The sequence below is a fragment of the Staurois parvus genome, unplaced genomic scaffold (genome assembly GCF_062004578.1).
Source record: "Staurois parvus isolate SC_StPar_1 unplaced genomic scaffold, SC_StPar_1.0 ptg002860l, whole genome shotgun sequence".
Classification (NCBI taxonomy): domain Eukaryota; kingdom Metazoa; phylum Chordata; class Amphibia; order Anura; family Ranidae; genus Staurois; species Staurois parvus.
The window spans coordinates 106,190-123,167 of record NW_028320656.1 but is presented as its reverse complement, the minus strand read 5'-3'; the positions used below and the strand labels follow the sequence as shown (position 1 = coordinate 123,167).

Below are 16,978 nucleotides of genomic sequence, written 5' to 3'. Positions count from 1 at the left end.
CATATAAATCATAGCTTTGGTATCATTTTATCTCCTTAGCGTTGATGGTACATAGGTGGCCTCTCGGTGGCTGGGCCTTGACGCCAAGAGGATGCATATTTGCGTACCAAAATGCAAACAAATGTGCCAAGAGCGCGCCCTGCATGCATTTACCAATGCCTCATGGAAAGGTCCCGATCGTTACTTACGATCGGGACCTTTCTGATCATGTGACAGCAGTCACATAGCCCTAAACTCTGCCCCGCCTCTCGGCGTCACAAACCCCTGGACCCCCCGCCTACCGGGCACTTATACCCCCTTCCTGCCCAGGCCAATTTTCAGGGCTGTCGCACATTGAACGACAATAGCGCAGTCATGCAACACTGTACCCGTATAAAATTGTTATCATTTTTGTTTTCACACAAATAGACCTTTCTTTTGGTGGTATTTAATCACCACTGAGTTTTTTATTTTTTTGCTAAATAAAACAAAAAAACACCTGAAACACAAAAACGCACTTTTCTTAGTTTCTGTTAGAAAATTTTGCAAATAACTAACATTTCTTCAAAAATTTAGGTCAAAATGCATTCTGCTACATTTCTTTGGTGAAAATAATAATAATAATAATTGAATTTATATTTTTTTTTCAAATGTTTCTATTATTTTTTTTATTTTTTATTACATTTTTATTACATTTTTTCTTTTTTTTACTATTTTATTTTTCAGCACACTGTCCTGCACCAGCATCATCCCTTACTGCCTGTCATGGTAGCGGAGGAGCCTAGAAGGACCTCCCTACCTCCCCCCACGACCAGCCTGCTGCACTCAGAGGCCAGTCAGTGTCCTGATTGGACACCAACCCTAGTGACACCATTGGGTGGGAGCAGCCATGAGCAGGATCTGATGAGCAGCCACAGCCTTCCCCACCACTGGGGGATCCACCAGGAGCTGTCCTCTCCATCGTCCATGTCTGCCATGGTCTCCAGCATGGATTCCATCCTGGATGGGACTGGGGACTACTGTCTGGAGCTGTCTATCCCCTTGCACCATGTCATGAGCATGCCCTGTGACCCCTCGCCACCTGGAATGGACATGAGCAGCACCTACACCACCCTAATGCCACTCCAGCCACTGCCCCCTATCTCCACAGTGTCAGACAAGTTTCACCATACCTACCATCACCACCACTACCTGCAGCTCTCTGGTAATGTCAGTGGTGGCTTCACACTGATGAGGGATGACAGGGGGCTCCCCTCCATGAACAACTTGTACAGCCCCTACAAGGACATGACTGTAATGGGGCAGAGCCAGGGGCGGACTGAGTATTTGGGTACTCGGGCACTGCCCGAGGACCCGGGGTCAGTAGTGGGCCCCATGAGATGCCCCTGGTACCTTTCATAGGCTTTTTTCGGTGTGGTTTGAGTGTGGGCAAGGACGCAGGGGCCCCATGATCCCCTATTGCCCGGGGGCCCCTTGAGTTGTCAGTCTGCCCATGGGCAGAGCTTGTCCTCCTTGACAGATACCCCTCTAGGCAATGGATTGGGCTCCATCCACAACATCCAACAGAGCCTGCACAACTATGGACCACCTGGACATAACAAGATGCTCAACCCAAACTTTGATGCCCACACTGCCATACTGGCAAGAGGCGACCAGCACCTCTGTAGGGGGCTGGCTACCCCATCATCTGCCATGATGTCTCACATCAATGGGATGCACCACCCTTGCCATACTCAAACTCACGGGCCCGTGTTAACCTCCAGCCATGACAAGCCACCCTCCTCTTCCGGGTCCCATCTGAGCAACTCTGGACAGTTGGATGAGATCAACACCAAAGAAGTGGCCCAAAGACTCACAGCCGAACTCAAAAGATACAGCATCCCCCAGGCTATATTTGCCAAGAGGGTGCTGTGCTGGTTGCACAGTACCCTCTCAGATCTTTTAAGGGACCCCAAACTGAAATATGGCAGGGAGACCTTCAGAAGGTTGTGGAATTGCTACAGGAGCCTGAATTTCAAAGAATGTTGGCTCTCAGGCTTTCAGGTGAGTGGGGACCACCACCAAGGGTCTTCAGGATGCCACCAAAGGTGCCACTGATGACATTGCTCAGTGTGCCATTGGAACCAGTAATGGCATCACTGAAGAAGGAGTAGATAGCAACCAAAACAGGACAAGGACTTAACCCCATGTGTCAATGGTTAATAATATGCCATGAGGCTTTAGCAGGCACATGAGTGGCATTAAAGGCACTCACAGTGTCACGGTACTTATTGGCATTCATTGGCTTTAGCATCAAATTGCTATCTAAAGTAGGAAGGTGGTTGAACCTTTTGTCAGTTGCCCAATGGTGTGCCATGGAGCTTTAGTAGGAACATGTGTGGCTTTGAAAGACCCTTATAGGTCCATGAAAAATCTTGGCTTTCATTGCCTGTAACATCAGTAGATCGCAATCTGAAGAAGTCATGTATTTGAACCTTGTGTCATTTGGGCAATGGTGTCCTATAAAGTCTTGGTAGGCACATAGGTGGCATCAAAAGCACTTACAGATCCATGGTAATGCGTGGAATTCGGTGGCTTGAAGCCTTCAGAGCCTTGTGTCCTTTGGGCAACGATGTCCTATAAAGTCTTGGTAGGCACATAGGTGGCATCAAAGGCACTTACAGATCCATGGTAATGCGTGGCATTTGGTGTCTTGAAGCCTTCAGAGCCTTGGAGCTCTAGTAGGCAGGTTTTGGGTGCACATGGCCTGAAACTAGCCTGGGGTCACATCATGTTTTGCCGCATCAGGTGACACCTGCCCTAGTGAGGCCACTGGCTAGTCTTGAACCTTTTTATACCACCTCATATTTAAATATGTAAATACATTTCCTGGCAAAATAGATTTTTCCAAAACCACTGCTCTCCTCCCAAATAATCACTCTAGGCTGGAGACATCTGCGGCGGCCTAAAGATAGCCAAATGTGGCAACCATCTACACATTGGACGTGACCTATGGAATTTCCCAGGCTAAATACACCATTACCCTCCTAACCTCCAAAAAAACCTTCTAATTTAAAAAAAAATAAATAAATTTGTTTTCTTCAAAAAACTTCACATAAAGACTGGGAACATCTGCTGAGGTCCAAGGGTGCTCTTACAAAATGATATGATTGTTACCCAAATTAGCAACCAATGGAATTCACCAGCCTAAATAGATAACTATCCTCCAAAAAAAAAGTAAAATTTTTTTCCACAAACAATTTCACATAAACAGTTCAGTAAGCAAAATTGGCAATTTATGTGATCTTTTGCTAAATTTATATAAATTAATTGAAACATTTAAAGATGTATAAATAAATACATATAAATACATTTTGTGCAAACGTAAAATTTCTCATCCCTAATAATAACACTCATCCCTAATAATCTCCTTTGGGCTGGGAAGGTCTGCCGTGGCCTGATGGTGTTCATACACATTAAAATGATCATTGCCCAATCTGGCAAACATCTACAGATTGGACAAGACTTATGGAATTCTCCAGCTTTAATACACCACTACCCTTCAAAAAAAAAAAAAAATAGTAAAAAAAAACAATTTCTACTTTGGTAATATTTTGCTAAATGTATGTAAATAAATGGAAATGTCTGAATAGAAACAAAATAAATATATATAGATACTCTCAAATATTCAACCTAAAGATGTATAAATAAATAAATATATATATATATATATATATATATATAAAAAAAAATACATTTTGTGCAATTATAAATTTTTCCAAAACTACTCCGCTCATCCTTAATTATCTCCTTGGGCTGGGAAGGTCTGCCGTGTCCTGAGGATGTTCATACACAATAAAATGATCATTGCCCAATCCGGCAACCATCTACAGATTGGACAAGATTTATGGAATTCTCTAGCCTTAATACACCACTACCCTTCATATATAAAAAAAAAAAAAAAAAAGTAAAAAAAAAAGTTGTTTTTTTTCCAAACAAATTTCACATAAATAGCTTCAATAGCAAAATTGACAATTTGTGCTCTGGTAATATTTTGCTAAATTTATATAAATAAATGTAAATGTCTGAATATAAAAAAAAAATATATAAAGATACTCTCAAATATTTCAACCTAAAGATGTATAAATATATATATATATATGTATCTATATATAAATACAATTTGTGCAATTTTAAATTTGTCTAAAACTACTCCGCTCATCCCTAATAATCTCGTTTGGGCTGGGAAGGTCTGCAGTGGCCTGAGGGTGTTCATACACAATAAAATGATCATTGCCCAATCCAGCAACCATCTACAATCTGTAGATGGTTGCCGGATTGGGCAATGATCATTTATGGGAGAATTCCATAAGTCTTGTCCAATCCGGACCAGACTTATAGAATTCTCTGGCCTTAATACACCACTACCCTTCAAAAAAATTAAAAAAAAAAACAGTAAGAAAAAAAAAAGTAGATTTTTTTTTTTCAAACAAATTTTGCATAAATTGCTCCAAAAGCAAAATTGATCATTTCTGCTTTGGTAATATTTTGCTAAATGTATGTAAATCAATTTAAATGTCTGAATATAAAAAAATAAATATATATAAATACTCTCAAATATTTCAACCTATTTAAATAAATTTCACTGTAAAAGTCCAATTTGTCAAAAACTTCTCCGCTCCTCCCTAATAATCACCTTGGGCTGGGAAAGTCTGCAGTGGCCCAAGGGTGTTCATACACAATAAAATGATCATTGCCCAATCCGGACAAGACTTATGGAATTCTCCAGCCTTAATACACCACTACCCTTCAAAAAAATTAAAAAAAAAAACAGTAAGAAAAAAAAAAGTAGATTTTTTTTTTTTCAAACAAATTTTGCATAAATTGCTCCAAAAGCAAAATTGATCATTTCTGCTTTGGTAATATTTTGCTAAATGTATGTAAATCAATTTAAATGTCTGAATATAAAAAAATAAATATATATAAATACTCTCAAATATTTCAACCTATTTAAATAAATTTCACTGTAAAAGTCCAATTTGTCAAAAACTTCTCCGCTCCTCCCTAATAATCACCTTGGGCTGGGAAAGTCTGCAGTGGCCCGAGGGTGTTCATACACAATAAAATGATCATTGCCCAATCCGGACAAGACTTATGGAATTCTCCAGCCTTAATACACCACTACCCGTCAAAAAAAAAGTAAAAAAAAAAAAAGTTTTTTTTCAAACAAATTTCACATAAATAGCTCCAAAAGCAAACTTGACAATTTCTGCTTTGGCAATATTTTGCTAAATTCATGTAAATAAATTTAAATGTCTGAATATAAAAAAATAACTATGTATAGATACTCTCAAATATTTCAACCTAAAGATGTATAAATATATACATCTACGACTCCGCTCATCCCTAATAATCTCCTTGGGCTGGGAAGCTCTGCGGTGTCCCCAGGGTGTTCATACACAATAAAATGATCATTGCCCAATGCGGACAAGACTTACAGAATTCTCCGGCCTTAATACACCACCATCCTTCAAAAAAAAAAAAAAAACAGTAAAAAAAAAAAAAAAAAAAAAGGTAGATGGTTTTTTTTCAAACAAATTACACATAAACAGCTCCAAAAGCAAAATTGACAATTTCTGCTTTGGCAATATTTTGCTAAATTTATGTAAATCAATTTAAATGTCTGAATATAAAAAAATAAATATATATAGATACTCTCAAATATTTCAACCTATTTAAATAAATTTCACTGTAAAAGTCCAATTTGTCAAAAACTTCTCCATTCTTCCCTAATAATCACCTTGGGCTGGGAAGGTCTGCTGTGGCCCGAGGGTGTTCATACACAATAAAATGATCATTTCCCAATCCGGACGAGACTTACGGAATTCTCCAGCCTTAATACACCACTACCCTTCAAAAAAAAAAAAAGTAAAAAAAAAAAAAAAAGGTAGATGGTTTTTTTCGAACAAATTTCACATAAATAGCTCCAAAAGCAAACTTGACAATTTCTGCTTTGGTAATATAACAATATGATCATCACCCAGTCCGGCAACCATCCACCGATTGGACGAGGCTTATGGAATTCTCTGTGGGCTTCCAAACAACCGAATACAAGTAACGAAAAACAGATCGATGTTTAATATCAGACGCCTATTTTTTTTTTTTTTTGTGTGTTCTTTTTTTTCAGCATACGTAACTAGGTAACTTCTTCAATGATTTTAACTACGGTCTCTCAGCCCGACGCCTGCCCATAGGAAGAACACAGAATTTTCCATGTACAGAATAGTTGACATACCTTCGGCTCTGAGATCCTGACTTGTAAATTCTCCGAGTAAATTTCTCTCAGGCCAGGAGGCAGCTGTAGAGGTTAATAATGAGCCTGGCATGGGATGTGCTGGCAGAGGGCGGGTGGCAGTAGGTACTGCGGACTGAGCAGAAGTTGGCGGCTGGTCTAGGAGTGAAGTCCGGTTGGAGGAGAGCGAGGACGGAGCTGCAGATTTACATGGATGGAGTACACTGAGCAGGATGACAGCTCGCTCCTGGGGCTGGATGGAAGACATTGCACACGGAGCCCGGGGCGGACTGTTCTGCAGCTGCGTTCCTTTTATAACGTCACTAGACAAGCACTGACACTCCATAACTATAAGCAACATTTTTTTTAAATGACATATATGGTGCGATCGATCACTAGCATTAACAAAGCCATTTTTTTTTTGTAAGTCCCCCCTGCAACATATTTCTATTAGCTTTTGATCCTGCCAGTAGATCAGTTATTCTTTTTTTCCCGCTTCCTGTAACAGGTGACAACGCTGTTCATTCCGCAGTGAAATTGCACAGCACCGTTGTCACCCTCTTAGATGGGCGTGTCGTTTTAGGAGGATATTAAAGTGTATGTTTTTATTGTTTTTTTTTTTTTTTTCTATTTTTTTTGGGTGGGGAAGGGTTACAATCAGGATTTTATTGCTGTCTGCGTCATCTAAATTTTTACAGTTGTCCCCAGAGCAAGGGTGAGAGGAAATCTTCCACCTGTACTGCGGACAGCCATCTAAGAGGGTATTAAATAAATCACTTGGCAACTTATAACTTAAATAAAACTCATATAGTGAATATCCAACTTCTAATCCCAAGAAAAAGTCACACTTTCACCCTTGAAAGCAAATACTAATATTCACAACCATTTTCTTATCCTTAACTTAAATTATTAAATCAATTCATTCTCATCTAAGAGGGTAATTCTCCTTACTTTGAGAGATTTCCTCTAACGTCCTGTAGCGCCTCTGAGAAAGGGAAGTGAAAGGAAATTTCCCCGATGGTACATAGAGAGTAAAATATAAACTGACAGGCCTTTCCCTTGTGTTCTTCTTTTCCTTCCTTCTATCCTTGATTCATTTCTTCCTTCCATTTCCCTCCTCCCTTCCCTTTCTGTCCTCTTTCTTTCCTCTCCATAACGCCACCCTTCTCTTTTCTCCTAACCAATTTCCTGCCTCTTTCCTCCCTTCCTTTCCCCTTTCCCTGGACCACTGCAGTAAAGTGTTCCCTCTCTGGCCAGTCCCTACTCTACTCTGTCGCAGTAAAGCGATCCCTCTCTGGCCAGTCCCTACTCTACTCTGTCAAACGCCAAATACCTGCTTTTTTATTTTATTATTATTATTATTTTTATTATTATTAGGCCATAATGCGGTATGTTAAAAAATATATATATATTATTTGTTTCAGGTACTTATATAGCGCCGTCAATTTACGCAGCGCTTTACATATATATTGTACATTCACATCCCTGACCCTCAAGGGGCGTACAATCTAAGGTCCCTAACTCACATTCATACATACACATACACAAAAAGAAAAAAAAAAGATAAATAATCATTAAAAAAAAAAAAAAAAAAGAAAGAAAAAATACCTAGATCTAGGTTTGATCTAGTTCAGTGCCAGGGTTATTGTTTGGGTTAAGGTCAGGGTCAAAGGTCAAGGTAAAAAAGGCCAGGGTTAAAGGTCTGGATTTAAAAAAATTTATATCAGTGTCAGTTAGTGTCAGTGTGTTTTAGGTAAAAAAAAAAGACAAAAACAAAATGCGCACTATTGTTTCTGGGCTGTACTCCGGGTACAAACAACCAATGACATACACATATATGGTATCGCGATCGTCAAGAGCTGGAGAATTTATTTTCGGTTGTTCTTTGGTTGTAGGTTATGGTATAACAAGAAACACACAGCTAATTATTTTTTTCTTACTATTTTTGGACAGTTTTCTTTTGATAATAGAAAAAAAAATCAGGAGATATTCATTACCATTTACCACCAAATGAAAGCCCAATTTGTCCTGAAAAAAACACGGTATAATCCACCTGGATGTACAAAGTAGTTGTGATGATACGGACGGTTTTACTAACATGTCAACGTTGCAAAATTGTGCTTAGGCATTTAGATTTGTTTTACCCTCAGGCGTGAAGGGGTTAAGGGGCAGTCTTCTTTCATTGCTTAAAGTAAAAAAAAGAAAAGAAAAATTCCTTTAAATATCATGCCTGGGGAGTCCCCTTAAACTACCTGCAAAGTTGCACATCAGTACAATGTATGGCTCCTGCCGCAGCAAGACCAACATTTTTTTTTAAATTACAAAAAAAACACAGCATGGGGTCCCCCCCCTCCGAATCATTACCAGGCCCTTTAGGTCTGGTAGGAAGGTTAGGAGGGACCCCCTGGTAATTTTTTTTTTATGTACATGGGGTTCCCCCTAAAAGCCCTACCAGGCCTAAAAGGGGAACCCCACCCCCACAAAAGGAAGGAACAAGAGGAAAAAAAGTATGGGGTCCCCTCTAAAATTCCTAGCACACCCTTGATCCGAGCAAAGACCTGGCAGGCCAGGAAAGGGGGGGGCGAGCGAGCCCCCCTACCCCTAACTGTACCAGGCCACATGCTCTCAACATGGGGGGGGGTCACTTTGGGGTAGGGAGCCCCCCCATAGCACCTTGTCCCCATGTTGATGGGGACAAGCGCCTCTTCCCCTCAACCCTGGTAGGTGGTTGTGGGGGTCTGCAGGGAGTGACTTATTGGAATCTGGAGCCCCCAGATCCTGCCCCCCCCATTGTGAATGAGTATGGGGTACATAGTACATGTGAACTTGGACACAAAGCTGCATGACAAGTCGCAGCCCAGTGATGGCAACGGAACCCTTTCAAATCCATGTGACTTAAAGCGACTTTGACAATGTTCCTGCACTACTTCGATGCGACTTGAGTGACAGAGAATGTAAAGTTGCATATAAGTTGCACTCAATACTTTCCTATTGGCCCAACCCCCCCCCCCCCCCGATAAAATGCATAAAAAAACTCAACAATCGCGTTTAGGGTGAGGTTCCATTGAAGTCTGCACCGAAAACTCAATCTGCTGCGGGGAAAGCGTCCCCGACCCTTTCCAAAATTGCAGCATCTGAAAATGCAGAGATGTGAATGTGTCCCATAGGGAACCATGTTAAATGGACTGTAGTGCGTTTCGGGGAAAACGCAGTAAAAATCACATTGGTGTGAACCAGGCTTAAAGGAACAGATCGACATTTTGAACCCCGTGGAGTTTTAACTGTCAAAGGCTCCACCATCCTGGTGCGACCTTAACAAAGTATCGTGTCACCTGGTACTGCCTCATATTTAAAGCGGATGTAAACATTTGGTTTGCCTTTTTTTTTTCTTAAATAAATTTTTTTTTTTTACCTTTTCTTAGTCCTTTAACCTTTTAACACATTAACCTTTTGTTATATCTCAGCAACTGCTGATCTCCCGCAGCCTCTTTGCAGCCACTTCCTTTTCTATATGTGCTCCAGCCAGCGTTGCAGGACATTTCTCAGGACAGGCTTTCCTGACGGCGACAACAGCGGACAACAGTGTAAAGCCACTTGTTGTCTCCACCGGAAACCTGCATGACAGGGTGACAACGAATGACCACAATTGGGGGACAGGGGCTGGGCATTGTCACCCCATAACAGGAAATACCTGAACGAGGACCCCAATGGCAGGATCACTAGGGATTATTATAATCAAAAAATACAATAGAAAGAAAAAAAAAATCTCATCCCTCCTGCAGGGATAACGCAGGCCATACGTGGTTCGAATTCTGAACGATTTTTTGTCCAAAAAATCGAAAACGTTGTTCGGTCGGTAACAGCGGACAACAGTGAAAAGTGCGCTCCCAGCACAAAGACAGATACGCAAATATGCGGCCCCCACGGAAAAAAGCCCAGTCCTGTGAGGCCGCATATTTGTGTGACGTCGGCCTCAACGGGTTAAAAATTGTACTTTTTGATTTTTTTTTTCACTGATTCATGTCCCTCGGGTCAGTACCTAAGTATGGTTGCCGCCTCATCCCTTTAAAACCGAACACATATTCATTACACAGCTTCTGTGGCTGATTAAGGTGGTAATTTAGCTCACTTGGTGCCTCATCTGTGTTAAATTATCCCCAAAACCTGTGTAATTAATGTGTGATTGGATGTAAAGGGATGAGGTGGCAGCCCGAGTCCCCATACCCCTTCTATGGCCAATAACTTGGATATAAGTCTTCAAAATTGGCACTTTTGAATGTACAAGTTCGAGTTCCATAGACCTGAATTAGGTTTAAATGTTCGACCGCAAACCAACCGGGAACTTTCCTCTTTTGTTGTTTGATATGCGTCACCCCTCCATGGGCTCCGTACTGTGAAGGCCAGTTATAGACTGGGGCAACGGCCATTTGTTTGTACTGTTAATATACTGGTGAGGGGTTGCACTGGATTGTATCATCATCTCTATCACCTGTATCATCATCTCTATCACCTGTATCATCATCTGTATCATCATCTCTATCATCTGTATCATCATCTATATCATCTGTATCATAACCTGTATCATCATCTATATCATCGTCTGTATCATCATCTCTATCATCATCTCTATCACCTGTATCATCATCTGTATCATCATCTCTATCACCTGTATCATCATCTGTATCATCTGTATCATCATCTGTATCATCATCTATATCATCGTCTGTATCATCATCTCTATCATCATCTCTATCACCTGTATCATCATCTGTATCATCATCTCTATCACCTGTATCATCATCTGTATCATCTGTATCATCATCTGTATCATCATCTATATCATCGTCTGTATCATCATCTGTATCATAACCTGTATCATCATCGCTATCATCTGTATCATCATCTCTATCACCTGTATCATCATCTGTATCATCGTCTGTATCTACTGTATCATCACCTGTATCATCATCTCTGTCATCATTTGTATCATCAACTGTATCACCATCTGTATCACCTGTATCATCATCTCTATCACCTGTATCATCATCTGTATCATCATCTGTATCTACTGTATCATCACCTGTATCATCATGTGTATCATCATCTCTATCACCTGTATCATCATCTGTATCTACTGTATCATCACCTGTATCATCATCTCTATCACCTGTATCATCATCTGTATCATCAACTGTATCACCATCTGTATCAAATGTATCATCATCTGTATCATCATCTGTATCATCATCTGTATCATTGTCTGTCATCTTTATCTACTGTATCATCATCAATTTCATCTGTATCTACTGTATCATCATCTGTATCATCATCTGTATCATCATCCTGATCATCATCTCTATCATCATCTGTATCATCATCTGTATCATCGTCTGTATCATCTACTGTATATCATCGTCTGTATCATCATCTGTATCATCATCTACTGTATATCATCATCTGTATCATCTCTATCACCTGTATCATCTGTATCATCATCTCTGTCATCTGTATCACCTGTATCATCTCTATCATCATCTCTGTCATCTGTATCACTTGTATCATCTCTATCATCATCTCTGTCATCTGTATGATCGTCTGTATCTACTGTATCATGATCTGTATCATCATCTGTATCATCTCTATCATCATCTCTGTCATCTGTATCACCTGTATCATCATCTATATCATCATCTGTATCATTATCTGTTTTCCGTTTGCTTATGATTAGAGGTGATTGTAGCTGTATTAGTACATTTGCGACAGGAACAATTGAGGACTGTCCGTGATACTTTTTTTATTTGCACTAACATACAAAATTGTATGTTAGTGCAAATAAAAAAAGTATCACGGACAGTCCTCAATTGTTTCTTATGATTAGAGAAAGCTTTTTGTGCCATCTAGTGGTTATGTTCTGTGACCACGTGTCTCCAGATGACTGTTTGGAGGCGCCTCCGTCGCACATAGTAGCTGCACCGCCTCTGTACACAAATCCAATTGAATTGACCACCAATATTACACTATGAGAGTAGGAGGAGGTGCAGGGAGTGGAGAGGGGACAAGTTTCAATGCACCCAGAAGTGCTGGATCCTGGAAGGTGAGTCTAGTTCAGGTTGCTGTTCTCAATGTCAGAGTCACAATCTGACCTACAGCCTTCCCTTCAGTCTTGCACAGGTGTACCGGCTCCTCCCCTTCAGTCTTGCACAGGTGTACCGGCTCCTCCCCTTCAGTCTTGCACAGGTGTACTGGCTCCTCCCCTTCGGTCTTGCACAGGTGTACCGGCTCCTCCCCTTCGGTCTTGCACAGGTGAGCCAGCTCCTCCCCTTCAGTCTTGCACAGGTGTACCGGCTCCTCCCCTCCAGTCTTGCACAGGTGTACCGGCTCCTCCCCTCCAGTCTTGCACAGGTGTACCGACTCCTCCCCTCCAGTCTTGCACAGGTGTACCGGCTCCTCCCCTCCAGTCTTGCACAGTTGTACCGGCTCCTCCCCTTCAGTCTTGCACAGGTGTACCGGCTCCTCCCCTTCAGTCTTGCACAGGTGTACCGGCTCCTCTCCTGGACTGAAATGGCTTCCTCTGATTTCACTGCACACTGTGAGCTTCTCACCATGTGCATCAGAAGCTGCAGCAAGTCAGATAGAGCCTTCCTCATTTCCTGACGGGAAGACATCCAGCATCATCTACCACTTTCCTCTCCCACCCCCCCCCCAGAAGCTTCTCAAAGCCACCAAAAAGATTCAGCTCAAATTTGGAAGGCCTCATGCACACATATTAACCCCTTCATGACCACAGCATTTTTTGCCATTCAGCACTGCGCTACTTCAACTGGTAATTGCACGGTCATGCCACATTGTACTCAAATGAAATGTATATCTTTTTTCCACACAAATAGAGATTTCTTCTGTTGGTATTTGATCATTACTGGGTTTTTTTTTATTATACAGATGAAAATAGACCAACATTTTGAAAAAAAACCCACAATATTTTTTATTTTCTTCTATAAAACATACAATAAAAAAAATACAATTTCTTCAAAAATTTAGGCCAAAAATGTATTCTGCTACATTGGTAAAATAAAATCCCAGTCAGTGTATACGGCATTTACAAGCCCGTATGTGGAAACTCATTCTATTCATTTATTTTAGCCACTAGAATGCAATTATGTGCGGTTATGCATAAAAAAGGGCAAATTTCTCTGGGAATGCCAGTCTGGGACTTTTTTTCCCTCCCCTGAACGCAGTGCAAAAATATGGATTTAAAAGGGTAACTCCATTTTTGTTGGGAAAAAAAACCCTCCCCCCCCCCGGGTGATCTATGCACACTGCAGGGATTGTAACAAACGTTGCTGCAGGTTCCTACCTTGTGTTATTCAGAAGAAATTACCAATCAGCTGCAGCATTTGTAGGGTTTAATGAGGAAAGTAGCAGGGTCTGCATCCCTTTAGACATGATTTCCCTTTGGGAGTATCTAGGGCTTTTTTTCAGCGGGGACGTGGGGGAACGCGGTTCCGACACCTCCAGCACTGAATGTATGTACTGGCAAGGGGTGTGCTGGGAGGTCTATTGATGCTGGCTGCTGGGGGATATATTGTTGCTGGGGGTTTTATGTTGCTGGTAGGGATCTACTGCTGAGTGAGAGGTTGCTGGCTTCAGGGGGGCACCTATTGATGCTAGCTGCTGGGGGGGTATTTTGTGTGGGTGGTCCATTGTTGCTGTGTTGGGGGGGATCTATTGTTGTGTGAGAGATCTATTGCTGTTGGAGTGGGGTCTGTGGTTGCTGGAGTGGGGTCTATAGTTGCTGAGGGGACCTATTGCTGCTGGGGTGGGGTCCATTGTTGCTGGGGGAGTTTATTGTTGTGTGGGGGATCACTTGTTGCTGGGTTGGGGTCTACTGTTACTGGGGGGGGGTCTATTGATGCTGGCTGCTGGGGGGGTCTAATGTTGCTGGGGGTGGTATTTTGTGTGGGTGGTCCATTGTTGCTGTGTGTGGGGGGGGTCTATTGTTGTGTGAGGGATCTGTTGTTGTTGGAGTGGGGTCTGTGGTTGCTGGGGTGGGGTATATTGTTGCTGAGGGGACCTATTGCTGCTGGGGTGGGGTCCATTGTTGCTGAGGGGATTCTATTGTTGTGTGAAGGATCAGTTGTTGCTGGGCTCTACTGTTACTGGGGGGGGTCTATTGATGCTGGCTGCTGGGGGGGGTCTAATGTTGCTGAGGGGAACTATTACTGCTGGGGTGGGGTCCATTGTTGCTGAGGGGACCTATTGCTGCTGGGGTGGGGTCCATTGTTGCTGGGGGAGTCTATTGCTGTGTGGGAGATCAGTTGTTGCTGGGCTCTACTGTTACTGGGGGGGGGATAGGTCTATTGATGCTGGCTGCTGGGGGGGGTCTAATGTTGCTGAGGGGACCTATTGCTGCTGGGGTGGGGTCCATTGTTGCTGAGGGTATCTATTGCTGCTGGGGTAGGGTCCAGTGTTGCTGAGGGGACCTATTGCTGCTGGGGTCCATTGTTCCTGGGGGAGTCTATTGTTGTGTGGGGGATCACTTGTTGCTGGGATGGGGTCTACTGTTACTGGGGGGGAGATCTATTGATGCTGGCTGCTGGGGGGGTCTAATGTTGCTGAAGGGACCTATTGCTGCTGGGGTGGGGTCCATTGTTGCTGGGGAAGTCTATTGTTGTGTGGGGGATCAGTTGTTGCTGGCCTGTGGTCTACTGTTACTGGGGGGGGGAGGGCTCTATTGCTGCTGGCTGCTGGGGGGTCTAATGTTGTTGAAGGGACCTATTGCTGCTGGGGTGGGGTCTATTGTTGCTGAGGGGACCTATTGCTGCTGGGGTGGGGTCTATTGTTTCTGAGGGGACCTATTGCTGCTGGGGTGGGGTCCATTGTTGCTGGGGGGTCTATTGTTGTGTGGGGGATCAATTGTTGCTGGGCTGGGGTCTGCTGTTACTGGGGGGGGTCTATAGTTGCTGCTGCAGGGGATCTATTGTACTGCTTTTTCTTATTATCATTAACAAATTCCATACAAATTATGTAGGACCACAAAATGATACTTGGTTCTGTATTCTGTAAAAGGGGCGGGTCTGGGAGGTGGGTGTATATATATATATCTCCATAATGAAAATGTGAGAAATGGAGGGAGAAGACGCAGCTTCATTCTTGAACCATCCTGCATAAATCACAGCTGAATGAGACTTGGAGATTCGTTCTCACTAGGGGGCACCATTGGCTTTCAGTTGTCACTAACCCTAGGTTCAGCCCGGGTTCACGATGATGCGGTGCGGAATTTGCAGAGTTTTCAGTGCGAATCCCGCACCGCATCAGAATCGCACCCCATTCATGCGAACCGCTGTGAGAGTTGATGTTAAGTTAACAACACCCCGAAATCGGTCCGCAAAACGTGGTGCGATGTGCAGAATCGGATCGTATAGGTATGAATACCCATGGGATCCGATTCTAGTACGGACCAAAAAAAGGGTCCTGCACGTTTTTGGTGCGGGTGCGGTGCAAATAGAGCCATACAAAATGTACGACTCCGACCGCACCGCACACAAATCGCATGTGATTGGCAGAGGAATGCAGTGCGGTTCCTATGTGAATCACATGCGATATATCGCACCACATATATGTGAACCCGGACTTACATCTAAGTGTTTTCCGCAGGTTTTTGCAGAAATGCAGTACAGTCCATTTTACATGATTTCCTATGGGACCAGGGGCGGACTGACAACTCATGGGGCCCCCGGGGCAATAGGGGATCATGGGGCCCAATAGGGGATCATGGGGCCCCTGTGTCCTTGCCCAAACTAAAAAAAAACCTATGAAAAAGGTACCAGGGGCATCTCATGGGGCCCCCTACTGACCTTAGGCCCTCAGGCAGTGCCCGAGTTTCCAAATGGTCAGTCCGCCCGTATGGAACACGTTCACATCTTTGCATTTTCACCCGGTGCGTTTTTTTTGGATAGGGTCATGGACTTTTTTGAATGCACAAAGTTGCATTTTTGTTCTATAGACTTCAATGGAAACGCTGCAGAAAAGCATGTACTGCATTTTTGCCGTGTTTTTGATGCATTTTGCATTTAAGGCTAGGATCACACTTATGCAGGTTGTGTTTGAGCATTTCTGCATCACGTTTTGCGTTTTGCACTTGTGTTTTTGATGCGTTTTTGCCTGTTTTTGTTTTTAATTTTTTTTTTCTTGTTGCTAGGCAGATTTAAAAACGCAAAATTCATCCAAAACGCTGCAAAAACACAACGCATGCTTTTCTGCAGCGTTTCCATTGAGGTCTATAGAAAACAAAAACGCAACTTTTCAAAAAACCTCAAAAAAAAGTCCCTGACCCTTTTCAAAAAACGCACTGGGCAAAAACGGCGGAAGTGTGAACCTGTCCTCATATGAAATCATGTTAAATGGACTGTACTGCGTTTCTGCAAAAAGCACAAAAACGCTGCATAAAACTCTTAGGTGTGAACCTAGGGTTAAATCTGCCTAGCAACAAGAAAAAAAAAACACAAAATGCATCAAAAGTGCGGCAAAAACCCAAGTGCAAAAATGCAAAACGCCACGCAAAACGCATCGCAGAAACAGATCAAATGTGACCTGCATAGGTGTGAACCAAGCCTTAGGTATGGTGGGCGCCCTTTCGTGTCACACGGATGTTCCCATCAGGTCCGCCTGCACGTTTTTTTGCGGTGGGAACCTCCATTCTCCTCTATGGAGCGGCGGTGTAAACGGACA

The 16,978-nt window shown here is 42.6% G+C and overlaps 1 pseudogene; it reads left to right on the top strand.

Annotated features, from left to right (window-relative positions):
- Nucleotides 1–945: 945 nt before the first annotated feature.
- LOC149429025 (one cut domain family member 2 pseudogene) lies at nucleotides 946–2,132 on the top strand (annotated as a pseudogene).
- The last annotated feature ends 14,846 nt before the right edge of the window (nucleotides 2,133–16,978 follow it).